Source organism: Hyla sarda, chromosome 1 (assembly GCF_029499605.1).
Source record: "Hyla sarda isolate aHylSar1 chromosome 1, aHylSar1.hap1, whole genome shotgun sequence".
NCBI lineage: Eukaryota > Metazoa > Chordata > Amphibia > Anura > Hylidae > Hyla > Hyla sarda.
Genome location: NC_079189.1, coordinates 364143613 through 364159718, shown reverse-complemented (window position 1 = coordinate 364159718; position 16106 = coordinate 364143613). Strand labels below are relative to the sequence as shown.

At 44.5% G+C, this 16106-nt stretch overlaps 1 protein-coding gene and 1 long non-coding RNA gene across 2 annotated transcripts in view; one reads left to right on the top strand and one right to left on the bottom strand.

Annotated features, from left to right (window-relative positions):
- LOC130274696 (tight junction protein ZO-2-like) overlaps nucleotides 1-12440 on the bottom strand; it is a 192671-nt gene extending 180231 nt beyond the window's left edge. Inside the window, exon 1 of the mRNA XM_056523053.1 lies at nucleotides 12300-12440. The gene's annotated coding sequence lies outside the window, so the exon portion shown is untranslated. The remainder of the gene's footprint in view (nucleotides 1-12299) is intronic.
- Nucleotides 1-15295, top strand: part of LOC130274748 (uncharacterized) — a 75816-nt gene extending 60521 nt beyond the window's left edge. Inside the window, exon 3 of the long non-coding RNA XR_008844468.1 lies at nucleotides 14773-15295. This is a non-coding gene — a long non-coding RNA (uncharacterized LOC130274748). The remainder of the gene's footprint in view (nucleotides 1-14772) is intronic.
- The last annotated feature ends 811 nt before the right edge of the window (nucleotides 15296-16106 follow it).

The following is a 16106-nucleotide window of genomic DNA, read 5'->3' as shown; positions in this document are numbered from 1 at the left end:
TCTAGTACCTAGGGGACATCAAAACAAAACCCTCTCCATAGGAGAGAAGTCTGGTACCAAGACTGCCATACTCCAAAGACCTGATCTTCCCGAGGTCACCGGTGATATTCCTACAGACCTCCACCTCGGAGAGGACTTTCCGCTGTGTAGACACTAAACACCGTGCATTCCACATGTAGTACCTAACTACTAAGCTGACTAAGAATAAAGTGCCCCGATCACGGCCACCCAGGGTCCTGAATGCCCCATAAGCCCATTCCGGATAGGTAAGGCCGACAAGTTGACTCCAGCCGATGGAAGCGCCCACCCGGTTGTAGACCCCTATATGAAAGGGACAATGAAGCAGGAAATGGTCCATGCTTTCCAGCATGTCTCCGCACTCTTCTCGAGGACATCCCCGGTCATCAGATCTCCTACACTTCAAATTGTCCCTCACATATAGCTTCCCCTGAAAGCAGCGCCAGGCCAAGTCCCAAAACTTCTGGGGGATCCTTTTCATGTTTAAAAGATACAACCCCACCCTCAGATCCCAACCTAGGCAGTCCCTGAGCGCCAGAGGCTTCTGGAAGTGGGTGAACAGAACCCGATTGTCAAGGAACTGCCTAGACTAGGTCCTGATCTCCCACACTCCCAGACCCCACCGACGTATCGCCTTCAGAGTCGGGGGAGCGTAAGCCGGAAGATATCCATGGGGCGTACGGAGGTCCTTCACTTGCCCTCCTGTCTCCCATTCCTGGAAGAAAGGCCAAAACCATTCCCTGCAGGAGAGTACCCACGGAGGAGCCCTCTCTGACCAGAGGTTTGCGATATTGGCTTTCAAGAAGGTGTTCGTTGAGAACTCCACAGGGTTTACCATAGATAAACCCCCTAGTTTCCTCGTGCGGTACGTAACCTCCCTCTTGACTAGGTTCATCCTGTTCCCCCATAACAGTTGGAAAAACAGGCTGTAGAGCCTAGTATAGTAAGCCTCTGGCAAGATACATACACTGCCCAGATAGATAAACAAGGGGAGCAGGTATGATTTGATCAGGTGTACCCTTTCCCTGAGGGTCATAGACCAACCCTTCCACTGGCTCACCCTCTGAGTGGCATCCTGGAGCTTACCATCCCAGTTTTTGGTGGGATAATCATCCTAGCCGAATGCGATGCCCAAAACTTTTGCTGACTCTTGGGGCCCTGGAAGAGTGTCCGGGAGATCAAGCGTGGGATCTCCCCCTCCCAGCCAGAGACTTTCACACTTATCCCGGTTGATCTTAGACCCGGATGCCTCAGAGTAGCGTTCCACCTTTGACATCACCACATCGACCTCCTCTCCCGAGGACACGAAAATGGTGACATCATCAGCGTACGCCACCACTCTCTGGGCGACATCCAGCTCCGCCAGACTCATCCCGACTCCCGCCAACGGCCCACAATCTACCCTCCGGATGAAGGGATCGATTGCAAACACGTATAAAAGCGGGCTCAAAGGACAACCCTGACGGACTCCGGACCCCTCCTCAAAAGAGCGGCCAGAACACCCGTTCACCAGCGGGAAACTCTCTGCCCCTGCATACAAGATCTTAAGCCAATTAACAAAAGTACTCGGTAAGCCATATCTCAGGAGGACAGACCAGAGGTACTCGTGGTTCACCCGATCAAATGCTTTGGCCTGATCCAGGGACAGCAAGTACCCCTTCCAGAGACCTGCACTACTCCGCTCCACTGCCTCCCAGACACCGAGAACAGCACTTAAGGTGCTACGGACTGGAAACGAGCAATGCTGGGGCCCCGAAAGGAGCCGGGGTGCAAACTTCACCAGCCGATTAAACAGTATCTTGGCCAGAAGCTTCCTGTCTGTATTGAGAAGAGCTATGGGCCTCCAATTCTCAATATGGCTGGGATCTTTACCCTTTGAGAGAAGAATCAGGGCTGACCTCCTCATTGACTTCGGCAGAGTGCCTGAGGAGAGACACTCTTTGAATACCTCAGTCAAGAGGGGAGCTAAAGACTCCTTAAAGGTCCTGTACCACTCGGATGTTAAGCCATCCGGACCTGGCGACTTCTTAGGGGCAAGCACCTCGATCGCCAGTCTCACTTCCTCTTCCCTGATTTCTTCTGCCAAAACATCAAGAGAGGGGACTACTCCTGGCTCAGGAATGGTTTCAGCCAGGAAAGCCGACATCCCGTCTTGATCTAGATCCTTCCTTCCCAAGAGATTCGAGTAGAAGGATCTGACGACCTCCAAGATCCCTGATCTGGACCGATTTAGAGATCCCGTACTATCAATCAGTCCTGAAATGACTTTACTACTCACTGACATCTTACAGTTTCTGTAAGGGTCGGGCAAGAAGTACTTCCCGAAATTCCTCTCAAAAACCAAAGATGCGTGCCTATCGTACTGACACCTCATCAGCAAGGATTTCACTCTGGAGATATCCTCTCGGCTACCTCCAGTCGAGACGAGAAGCTCGAGTTTCCTCCTCAGACCCTGATACAAGCGGTACCTGTTCAGGGACCTGAGGCTCGAGAGCTGGCGGAAGAACCCTGCAACCCGCTTCTTGAATATCTCCCACCACTCTGACTTACTACTACATAGGTCCAGTAAAGGTACCTGACTCTGAAGAAAATCCTCAAAGGACTGTCTTATCTCCGCTTCCTCAAGGAGGGACGAATTCAGCTTCCAATAACCTTTACCCATCCGAGGGGTCTCTGAAACGTTCAAGGAAAACAAAATCATACAGTGATCGGAGAACTCCACCTCAACCACGGACACTGCGGAAGAGATGGCTTCCTCCTTTAAATAAAACCTGTCTATTCTAGACCTGCAGCTACCTCGATGATAGGTGAAACCCGCGTGGCCTGAGGGGCTCCAAATGTGGGCATCCTCTAGGCGAGCTTCCCTAACTATACTATTGAGAGCTATGCTATAATAAGCCAACCGATCATTGGACCCCTATCTTGGGATCTAGTGACAGTATTGAAATCCCCTCCAAAGATTACCTGTCGGCTTGTAAAAAGAAAGGGCTTAATCCTCATAAAGAGGTCTTTTTGTCCCCACTTTGTTTGTGGGGCATAGATGTTAATAAGCTGGCGGCTCAGCCGCAAGAGACCAGTGGGAGGAACCGCGCCTCCACTCTCTCCTGGCTTTTATCAGGGAGACTAGATCTGACAACCTGGTCTCTTGTAAAAAGAAAATGTCCGCTTCAACATGGCCGAGAAAAACAAAGGCTGCGAATCTAGCCGTATCAGACTTTATGCGTCAATGGGGTGAGTGCAGCCATCATGGGTGATTGAGATAGATGGCCCTAATCCCCTCATTTTTGTTTCTTCTTTACCCCCTCATCCCCAGATGAGGAGGCTTCTTATTCTTTGGACCGTTTTTTTTATTTTGACTGGTCCATTTTAGAATCCCCATCTCTGCCTGGCTCCGGTTTGGCCCCATCCCCTGAGGAAATTGCCCCATCAGGACAGGGCCCAGTTCCCCCTGGAGGCTCCCCCACTTCAGGCACCCCATCCCTGACCCCCAACCCCTCCAAGGAGGGGGCAGAGATATCTTCAAGGACAGAGTACCGGTTAGACAGATCAATCATAGGGGGGGCAGGTAAGCTTCCGCTTGGGACCTGGTCCGCAGCACGGGGACTAGAGGTCTCTGACCTCTTCTTTCTCCCTTTACTGCCCTTCTTTTTTGGCCTCTCTTCACCGTCCTCATCCACACTTTCACAGTGGGAGGAATCGGAAAGATCGGCCTTGCTGCCTTCTTCTCTACAGATTCTCCCCATTTCCTCTTCCAGCACATTCTCCCCCAGGGCCTCAGCAGTTTCAGGACTAACCTCTGGAGCAGGGCCAGAAGCTACCCCTGCCACATGGGAACTCTCCAGTTCCCTGCTCCTTCTCCGATTAGCCTCCTGCCTCAGCTTGGCGGGACTTTTCCTCTTCACTGACCCTGTTGAACCTTCACCCGCACTCGTGCCCTCCTCAGCTGAGGCAACATTACTGCTCTCCCCAGCCAAGGTGACCGTCGCATGGGCAAAGGCGCTAGGACAACGGCTGAAAGGGTGTCCTAAGACACCACACAGATGACACCTGATCTGCCTACAGGATGCGGCAAGATGACCTACCCCACCACACAGAGCACAGACCTGCACAGTACAGGCTGCGCTAAAGTGAGTGGGGCTGCCACACCTGTGACAGACCTTGGGCTGCCCCTGGTAGAAAACTTGGATTCTGTCTCTCCCAAGGAAAGCAGCTGATGGGATGTGGGCAACAGTGCTCCCCGAACGCTTCAGTTTGACGGAAAACGTCCAGGCCCCAGACCAGATCCCATGTTCGTCATAGTTCTTTTTTGGCATGTCCGTCACATCCCTATATCGGCTAAGCCAGGTCATAATGTCATAGCAAGATAGTGACTCGTTACGTGTCAAAACGGTCACTTTCTTGGCCAAATTCTGACGGGATATCACCTTTACGGCAAAATCCCGCCAGCCGCGCTCGCTTTTCACCACCTCATTATTCGACCTGAAAAGTTCCAAACCCTCTGGCGGAACGAAGCTGATGTCAAACTCGGAAGTACCGTAGGGGTGGATCAGGGCAAAGATGTCACTTGCCCTGGATTCCATCCGGAGGAGGAGCTCAACCACCTTACCCCGAGGCGGACACACATCTTCGCCCCTCCACACTAAACAGACCACATTCCTACGGCCACTTTCCTGCCCGGATGTCAGGAGGGTGCCCTTTTTTTTCTATAGCACCCGCGGCCATTTTGGGTGCACTACTGTATCCCCCATGCTGGCCCCGCTCCACTACAGAAACGGGGTCTGGCAGATTGGGGGACCCAGCACCCTGAACCGACTTCTCAGTCGACCCGTACTGCTGGAAGGGAGAAAAGACAAACTTAACTCCTTGTGTCTTCTTCCTCTTCTTGCCCTTTCCTTTCTTCTTCTTTCCCTTCTCCTCTGGGCCCAAATCATCCCCAAAGGAAAAGTTTTCCAGACGGGTGGGGGACTCCTGCATAACAATCGCCCGCAGGAGACCCCCATCTGCCAAGCCGCTGCCATCACTGCCATCATCATCATCATCATCATCCTCACTGGAGGGAGGTAAGGCCACCTGAGCCGGGTTTACTTAGTCCTCACTGAGCGTAAGTGGGGGGTCTGGGGTAACAGTGGTGGTGGTACACATAGGTCCAGTATCCATATCCCCCTCACTCACATCCTCTTCCTCACCTCCCTCCATCTCCTCCTCCTCACTCTGGCAGTCATCTTTGTTACTCACTTGTCCTGAGACCCTCATGCTGGAGAAACAGTCCTTGTTCACAAGTTTCTCGCTGAGTATACCAGCTCCCTCCACAATGTCCGATCTCAGCTTCACAATCTCATTGCTTCACAACCTTGGAGGAAAATGCTGCCCTTTTGGTCTTTGCTGCATTGTTTGCTTGGTAGCTGGCAAACTTCAGCTCCTCTCTGAGGCCTCTTAGTTGTTTGCCGAGCTGTTCATACTGAGCCATCTTGGCCTGAATTCTGGATCCAAAGCTGGCCAGGGATTCTCTGGGCCCCTTTACCCCCCATTGCTGGGGTTCTGAGGAAACAGATGCAGATGCCTTTCCACTCTGCTGCCTGGATGAGCTTCTGCTGGAAGCTTTGCAGCTCCCAGCTGAGGTCGGGGGAGGGGGCCCCACATGGCCGTGGACCCTGGTGGATCTCCTCATCCCATCCTGACTACTGGCTGTTGCATGTTCCTTTGCACACCCCGCCAGCCGAGAACGGGGGGTGCAAGATGAAGCCCCAGCTTCCCGGGGCTCCATAGCAGGAAAACCTACCCAGGTGTCTGCCACACACCTCGGGAGGGGCGGATGAAAATCTCTGCTTCTCTGGGAAACTCAGGAGCTCAGCAGAACACACCCTCTCTCCAGAGCTGTACTCACTATTCTGCTGGTGGGGTCACTGTGTACATACATTACATTACTTATCCTGTACTGATCCTGAGTTATATCCTGTATTATACTCCAGAGCTGTACTCACTATTCTGCTTTTGGGGTCACTGTGTACATACATTACATTACTGATCCTGAGTTATATCCTGTATTATACTCCAGAGCTGTGCTCACAATTCTGCTGGTGTGGTCACTGTGTACATACATTACATTACTTATCCTGTACTGATCCTGGGTTATATCCTGTATTATACCCCAAAGCTGTACTCACTATTCTGCTGGTGGGTCATTTAGGGAGATTTATCAAAACCAGTGTAAAGGAAGAGTGGTTCAGTTGCCCATAGCAACCAATCAGATCACTTGTTTCATTTTTCACAGGCCTCTTTGAAAAAGAAAGAAGCAATATCATTGGTCGCTATGGGCAACTCAGCAACATTTCCTCGGGACAGTTTTTGATAAATCTCCCCCATTGTGTACATACTTTATATTACATGTTGGGGGTTGATGTCAGTGAGCACTTACTGGTGATATTGGGAGTGATGTCACCGGTGAAGGCAGGAGGTCATATCTGAGCACTCAGTGGTGATGTTGGGGCTGATGTCAGTGAGCACTCATTGGTGAGATTAGGAGATGACAGTGAATGGCGTAAATGTAAAAAAAAAAAAAAAAAGTCTAGAATTTCTGCTTTTTGGTCACATCATATACAATGAAAAAATTAAAGGGGTTATCCACCATAAGGAGATTTTAGTACGTATCTGGCAGACAGTAATAGACATGCTTAGGAAGGATCTGTGTTTGTCTTGGGGCTAAATGGCTATGTTGTGAGATCCCCATAACACTGTGGCTAGCTATTTGTGAACTGGTATTTCCTGTTTGAGTTTTCTATTTTGCCTACAAGTTCCATAATTCCATTTTCCTCCCTCTCACACATCAGCCACCCCACCTATTGAAACATAAATGAGCTGCATCCATTCAAAAGACCTGTGGTTTTCAATCAGGGTGCCTACAGCTGTTGCATTAGTTGCAGATTGATCTCTCTCCCATCAAGTGATCGCTCCACCCATTGGAGCATACAGTAGCATAGTCAAGTAAAAAAAAATCCTGGAATACTCCTTTAATAAAAAGCGATCAAAAATTCCCATCTAAACAGAAATGATTCCGATAAAAACTACAGATCATGGCACAAAAAATGGTCCCTCATATAGCCTTGTATATGGAAAAATAAAAGTGTTATAGGGTTCAAAATGGGAAAATTTTATGCATGTTAATTTTCTCGCAAAAAGTAGTAAAAAAAATATATATACATTAATTGGGTATCGTTGTAATCATATGGACCTTCAGAATGAAGATAATGTGTAATTTTAACCATAAAATATATTGCATAGAAACAAACCCACACCCCCAAAAACTTTGCAAAATTGCGTTATTTTGCTATATTTTCTTTATGAATTGAAAAATGTATTTATTGTATGTGGGCAGGGCATCTATATGGGTGTGGGTGCATGGGGGGCCCCATGAGTTGTCAGTCCACCCCTGCTAGCCAGCAACAAGTCTCAGTGGGAGAGGAACAAGTTTCAGTGGGAGGGGAGGGGGGACTGTTTTGGGGGGATTGTTTGGGGGCCCCATCATATTGAAGTGCTCCGTCTTCCAGGCAGCCTGGCCCTGAGAATGTGTTACAAATCTCCACATAACAGTAGTAATAAATTTGACTGGTAGAGAATTAGGTTATGTGTTTAAGGACACACCTAGGCTTAATGTTTGCATATTATCTATAGCGGATAAAGTCAATATGCTGAAAACGCTGACAAAAGTATAAAAGTATTTATCTGTTATTACAAATGACTTACTTACTGTACTTAAATGGGCACTGTCAGAGTCCAAAACTTTTTATATGTTGTACCCCCCCCCCCCCCCCGAAAGCACAGGACTTGCATTCCTCTGTGCTCACTTCTGTCCTATCAGAGTAAAAGGGGGGGGGGGGGGGGGGGTGTAACAGAGCAGCCTGCAATGTTTGGGCAGAGCAGCCTGCAGTGGTTGGCCAGAGCAGCCTGCAGTGAAGTACAGCAAACTCAAGAATGAAGTTATGCAGAGTGAGGGCAAGAGACAGACACGCCTCCTATAGAGCACAGAATGAGAGAATTATTTGAGGTACTTGTGAGAGAAATATAGGTGCTAGACACAAATAAAAACAATTTATACGCATGATCAGGATTAGGTACTGAGTAACATATAAGATTATTTTGGGATATGACAGGTACTTGTTAAAGAAAATCTGTCAGCTCTTTTTGCTGCACCGTCACCATTGACAGCTATGCAGAGCTCATGCAATTCCGCACAAAGAATGAACATGTTCATTCTCTGTGCGGAACAATTTTATTGGTGAAATTGTCCGCCGCTGTTGTGGAAACCCATTCACACTGATGGTATTGTTCACTGTACAGAATTCCACGGGAATTCCGCAGTGTGAACGTACCTTTAGGGTATAAGAGCAAACTCTACCCTTCTTGGAGATGTTGGTGGTTGCCAAACTTAAAAAACAAAGACAGACTGCTCATGTACCACTGCCTGGCAAGCCTCCTTGCTTTTCCCTCAGCTCCAGCTTTTATATCCTACCACCTTGGCAACACTGTCTGCAGCTCTGAGCAGCAAATACAGCTGACAGATTCCCTGTGGTCTCCAAAGTGTGGACATAAAGCTGTTGCAAAGCTGCAACTTCCAGCATGCCCAGAGCTAATGCTGGGAGTTGTAGTTTTGCAACAGCTGGAGGTCAACACTTCTGACACCACTGTTTTGTAGTATAAGGGTACGTTCAGGCGGCTTAAAATGTGCGGAATGTCCACCTGGAAAACACGTGTGTATATTTAGCACATTTGCCCAATCCGGCAAGCGCTATAACCACTCGGAAATGTGCTATCTCATAGATGGCAATGTATTTCTGAGCAAAATCCACAAAAAGAATACACAAGTCTATTTGCCAAGTCTATTTGCTATATGCCAGAATCTGCAGTGCAAATCCACCATGTGCAAAGTGCAGAAGAATCCCTTGAGCTCAATGGGACTCTGCAGCAGAATGTCCATGCAGAATATTCCAGCAAAATTTTGCATGGACATTTTGTCTTGTGAACATACCCTAGGGATGTAAAAAATGATGCATTAGAAGGCTCCAAAAGGCAGATGACAGCATGCTAGGAGTACAGATCAAGTTGATTGGCACTAGGTAAAATAAACTCTTGCACAGTCAGGTATAATAGGGCGGTACAAACAATCTCCAAATGTTTACTTATATTATTGTCGGCAGCATGTCTCCTGTTTACATGAGGAGATGAGCTGCTGACAAATTATAATTTATATGGCCACACAACATTCTTTTATTACAAAAATGTATATATAAAATCATCATCTGTATGAATACAGTAGTCCCTCAAGTGACAATTTAATCAGTTGAAACTATTGTATCTTGAGACTACAACCTTATGGAAAACTAGTCATTGGTTCAAAGGTCTCCAAAATGTCATCCAAGATAAAAATAAAATAAAAAATACAAACAAACAAAAAAAAAACAACAACAACAAGATAACTAATACAGATGCAGGTAAAGAGCAGTGCAGTACTAAACTTTACTGTATGGAGGAGCTATTAGATAGCAAATCAGTGCATGTATTTAATAATACATTATCAGTGAAATGCCTGATTGGTCAGATCTCCCAGCCATTCTCTTGAGCTAGCGATCCAGATTGTCTGTAGCATTGTATACTGGGTATGTTTTTAAAGGAGGACTCCATTCTATATATAGGTTTGGGCATTTTTTAATTTTCTTTTTACTTTTTACAAAAATAACCTTTTTTCCCCCCTTTTTTCTGTTGCCATGTTTTGACCAGTCATCACTTTTTTGTTTGCGAGACGGGCTGTACTTTTTATATGTATCATTTTTGCGATTCATGCTACCTTTGGATCTTTTTTATTCCACGTTTTGGACCAATATTACAACGTTATCTGTCATTACGAACATGGCAATAGCGATTATGTATAGGTTTGGATGTTTTTTATTTTATTTTGGGTGATACTATAGGGTTTTATTGGGAAAGGGGCATTTATTTATTTTACACTATTATTTTATTGAAAAAAACTTTTATTTTTGTCACTTTTTACCTGCTATACTATGCTGCAGTACATCTGTATTGCAGCCCAGTATAACTGTCAGTATACACTGACATGCAGCCAATATGATTCAGCCAATGGCCGAACCTCACAGGCTGTCGTACTAGACAGACAGGAGGCCATCAGCTGGCCTCCTGCTGCCATGGCAACCAACAGGACTGGACTGATCATAGCATCTATGGGGTGAATGCTGCTGAGACCGTCACAATCCCGGCTGTAATTGACAGCTGGGTCCCACCAGTGATCTCCTGCAGCGCATTGCACTGAGCAGGAAATCGTCAGGACGTATGCATATGTCCAGTTGCTCAAACATGTCAGCAACTGGGGCGTATGCATGTGTCCTGGAGCGGTAAGGGATTAAGGTGCCAAGACTGAAGATGTCCAAACCTGCCAACTTCAACAGATTCAGGTGACTGTCGGAAACTGTATGGCAGACATCATTGACAGATTATATCAACAGACAGAAGTGTCGAAAATATTGGATTTAACCGCTTGACCCAATTGTTATGGGACAAACTGGCTGCGGCTTACTCCTTCTCATAGAGGAAACATGAACGTTCAGTCATGCCAAATGTTTGTGTTTATGGGGATATCAGGAGAGATAACTGTTGGTGAACAGTTAGGTGCATGGCCACCTTTAGACTAGACAGACGATAAAAACACAGAACAGCGCCTCATGTGTTACCCTCTTATGAAAATAACCCTAAGGGGAAAGCACAGGTTCAGCTGATTTAACGCTCACCTTGTCCACATTAAAAAGTGCATAACACCCTAAATAGGGCATACAGGATCTTTGGTTTTCCTGCATTTTCATTCACCTTATAGACCTGTGTTAATTCCACTATTGGTTTTGGTTAAAAAATACTGGCCAAAAGACTCTCTAACATGAGGATCAAAATATTATGTGTGAACCCTATCTTAGGACATGTCTGATTGACTCATTATATTGGCTAATTTTGGGAAAACTCAGTTAGGATGTACTTTCATGTACAACACCCTGGACATATTTGAAGCTGTGTTCAGTCATTTAGTTTACATTGAAATCTTCACTTCAGCATAAAATCTGCAGCTTCAACTCTGCAGCATCAAATATACTCAAGATACTGTGTGTGTGTGTGAAAACACCCATGATAGTTAGCTTTCTATCATGTACAGACATTGTTAAAAAAAAAACTGTGTTTTAAGACTTCTTACAGTAGATATACATTATATAGTATTTTACGATACCAAGGACATCCCTTTTGTATGAGACATAAGAGAATGAACAGTTGTCCTTTGCCCGTCTTTTACATTCCCACAAAGTTTTAAAACCTGCCCACCTTCCTTGTGTTATGTGTCTATCTCACCTGCTCATTCTTTTAGCTGTCCTTTCACATTAGACAGAAGTCATTTGGGCTGATCTTTTGTTCGAAATTGACACATTAACTATTTGCGACAGCCAATGGCGGACAATTTTCTGCCCATAACATAATCTATTAGAATGGATTTTTTCCCCTTAGGAAGATACAGATGTCTGAATTTGGACGATCCTTATCAGCGTGTGCGTCTTCTCTCTACAATTCTGATTCTAGAACGATTACGAATGTTGTTTTGTGAATGTAGATATGTAGCACGTAGACACTTAGCGTTCTTGTAATGCTGTATGCCATATGTAAACACAATAGCATGCAGTCGTCATCATATAAGCTACATTTTATTTAGCTATTTAGCTATCAGCACAAATTAACATTAATCCCTATGTGTAATTCAGATAGGCTCTTCCTGAACAATTCCTGTTTAGCAGTGGAATATCAGCCAGAGAAGCTAAGTAGTGTAATCAATCTACATGCTGGAACCTGCTCAGTTATGTAGCTAGACCAGTTAAGTGCTACACATCCTACACTAAATGAATATAAATAATATACTTATTTTATTCTTAATACTATTATCATCATATAAATCTATTAAAAGAATCAGAAAGTGAAATTATCTGTTAAACCAAAGTCATTGTAACTTTATCTTTAGTAACATCTATGTCCATTCTATGGATTATAGCATTCAATAGGTTCTACAAAAAGCTCATGATATTAAAACATAATTCGCAATCTTATAACGTCATAATAAATAATATGCCAACATTGCGGATACATATTACCTATCCAATCACAATGTAACATCAACACCACAACAAGTGATTTCCTTTCAGAACAGAGGCTCTAACCTGAAGCCATGTTGACAGGTTTGTACTCACCTTACAGTCCTTGAAAGTCTTTGTGGTCTATAGTATAGCACAAAATAAACAATCCAAAGTGCAATGGACGGACAGAAAACAAATACTGAAGATTATTCCAAGATTTCTTTTTCTCGGGAAAAGGTTCCTTAGGGAGCCTTGTGATTTAAGGTTGGTCTGGAAAGGGTGTGTGCTGCCTGTGGCAGCCAGGGTGGAGAATGAGAGGCAGGAAGCTTCCTGTTTGCAGAACAGTGTATGAGAGTATAAAAGGGAGGTGTTTATGGGTCATAGGTATCACTCGCAGTCATGCAAGTGCTTGGCTACTAGTTAACTTCATAACAAAAGGCTGAGTCAAATCAATTTCTATACTACTAACCATAAATACACTTTTCCGGTGCGTAGCAGTCAGGAGCTCATAGGGAGAGTAAAGTTGGCTACAAGCAGGAAGACTTCTTTAAACAAAAGTCCTTTACCTGGGTGTTATGTAATCATGTTCCAAAGACAAAAATGACTATATCTGGATGAAACTTGCCATAGTTCATAGAGATAAGGTTATTGTGAGGACAAAAATGAAGAAATAATAGGAGTTATTCAAAGACTTTTACACACTTTGGCCCTCATTTACTTAGAAAATCGGGTTGTAAGTCTATCTTGCTTTCTTACCCGACTGCTTTTTTCCCCTGGTATTTATTATTATGTCGCATCCTGTTTGTCGCATGTGCATTTTGTTGGTTTTGGTTTCCAACTCCTCTGAGCTGTCGGGAAAAAATCCACAACAATTCAACAAATTCGGGTTGGAAACCTTTACAAATACGTGGGAAAGCTCAGAAATGTCGGGTTACGCCCCTTTTTCGGGTTTGGGAGAATCCACATCGGGTCTGTCGGGAAAAAATGTCGCATCCTGTCGCAGAATGGCGCATGATGTCTGCGACATGGCGCAGACAAAGATGCGACAAAAAAACCCGACAAAAGAGGTCGGGTTTAGAATAGTAAACGAGGGCCTTTGTGTTTCTTACAATCCTGTGTATGGGGGGGCTAAAAGTTTACAGGTAAAATCTTACATTGCCATCAATTTTTAAAGGTGTTGTTCCATTGTTCAACTTCACGTACGTTGCATAGATCACAAAAAAGGAACAGTGTTTGCCTTTTACATGTTATTAAAAAATTATTCACGTTTCAATCAGACATGTCAAAACTTGTTGATCGCAACAAGGAGTCCCACTCCTGAGACGTGCTGCGATTTGTGAACTATTAGCCAGGGAAGTGGATAGGATTGTGCTCTGCTCCCCTGGCAGCCAAGAGATCCGTCCATTTCTCTGATCGACATGTCAAAAGTTGTCTTTAGGACAGTAATGCTTTAAGAAGTAATACATTTACTTACATAGTATGGTGCAGTTGGAACTGGTGAGATCACATTTTGCAACAAGTGTATGCAGTTCTTTGCTATATACACTTTATACAGATACATAGTATCTATTGAGGAAGTCTTCACAGAAGACAGGATTGTCTATCTGAATCACATTATTTGAACTGTACGGGGTCCATTTTAGGACATCATCAGCCGCAACTCCCTCCTCCCTCCTTTGTCATCCTAAAGTCTCTCATCCTAAACTCTGTCATCCCTCAGATGAAAAACTTTCTTGCCGTGTAGCAGAGCCGAGTCAGTGTCGGCTCTCTGCTATATGGGTTCTGCTGTACACACTATTCAATGTCGGCTCTGCTATACCGACTCTGTAGCACATGTAGTGTCTGTAGTACACACGTGCAAGTTTCACAGTTTCGACTCTCCTATACATGCTGTTCAGCGTCGGCTCTGCTATGCGGCAGGAAGTTGTGTCTGAGGGAGAATAGTCTGAGGCATGACGGTGTTTTGGATGAGGGAGTTTCGGATGAGGGAGTTTCGGATGAGGGAGTTGAGTTCTGGCTGACGACTGACGGCGATTGGACGCCGTGTCACCTGACGGAGGACGGAGTTGCGGCTGACAACTGACATGTCCTAAAATGGACACCGTGGAACTGCACTCCTTTTAGGATGCAGCACACAATATCTATATAAACTACAGTGCCTTGAAGTTGCTGTGCAAAAGACTAATTACAACTGGTATTTTGGCTACATCTACAAACTATTGAAGTATTATTTACATGAATCTATATTTTATATATATATTTTTTATATATACTTTATCTGTATTTTTGTTAACCATACTTTCATCATATGCTGAGATGACCTGCAAGGGCTCTGCAGCTGATTGTATTTTATATAAATAAAACCAATGTTATACATATCTGACTGTATTTCATTTATATAGAACCATTATATGCAATAAACCTTAAATCAAAGGTTGCACATTTTAAACCAGTCTTGAGGAAAGTGCCCCTTTTGTATTTTATATGTACTAAAATGTAATCTTTTTTTTTTTTAGTTATGTACCCCTCCCCCCTTAAAATTGCAATGTTCTTATGCTTTACCTTCTTACTGTGTCCTTCTTTATAGTGTTCGGCGGCAATAGACAGGATGGAAGACAAGCAGATGTGAACAAATATTGTATGTTTTTTTTGATTAGTTAGATGAGGAATTATTTCCGGTCCTCACATTTTTGGAAGACTCTTTTAGCTGTTACTAATGCAATAATTAACTATACAATTGCAATTTAATCCTCACGCGTTCACTATAATGTGGTAGTACTGGTTCACCTAGTTATTTCACCAATGGAATTGGTGAGTAGAGGAAGGTATGCATGTCAATGACAATGACTTAGGCCTCTTTCAGGTGTCCAGATGCCCTGCAGCTCTGTTAAATTATAGGTGATCAATATGGTGATATAATCCTGGTGCATTAGATTAGCAGGAGGTCATTCATGCCATGTTTGTAGCACCAATATCAGTTTGCCATTGGCCCAGAATTACTATTCTCATCCTGACAGCTTTGTGTAATTTTTTTGCAACGTAATTTTGCCGCATGTTAAACTGAACAACAACACAAATTGCATATTTTTTTAATTTATTTTTTAATTACAGTGGGGCAAAAAAGGATTTAGTCAGCCACCAATTGTGCAAGTTCTCCCACTTAAAAAGATGAGAGAGGCCTGTAATTTTCATCATAGGTATACCTCAACTATGAGAGCCAGAATGAGAAAAAAAAATTATTATTTGCAAATTATGGTGGAAAATAAGTATTTGGTCAATAAAAAAAAGTTAATCTCAATACTTTGTTATACACCCTTTGTTAGCAATGACAGATTGTAAGTCTTCACAAGGTTTTCACACACTGTTGCTGGTATTTTGGCCCATTCCTCCATGCAGATCTCCTCTAGAGCAGTGATGTTTTGGGGCTGTCCCTGGGCAACACAGACTTTCAACTCCCTCCAAAGGTTTTCTATGGGGTGGAGATCTGGAGACTGGCTAGGCCACTCAAGGACCTTGAAATGCTTCTTACAAAGCCACTCCTTTGTTGCCCGGGTGGTATGTTTGGGATCATTGTCATGCTGAATGACCCAGCCATGTTTCATCTTCAGTGCACATGCTGATGGAAGGCGGTTTTCACTCACAATCTCACAATACATGGCCCCATTCATTCTTTACTTTACACGGATCAGCCGTCCTGGTCCCTTTGCTTAAAAAACTGCCCCAAAGCATCATGTTTCCACCCCCATGCTTCACAATAGGTATGGTGTTCCTTGGATGCAACTCAGCATTCTTTCTCCTCCAAACATGACGAGTTGAGTTTTTACCAAAAAGTTTTACTTTGGTTTCATCTGACCCTATGACATTCTCCCAATTCTTCTGGATCATTCAAATGCTCTCTGGCAAACTTCAGACAGCCCGGAC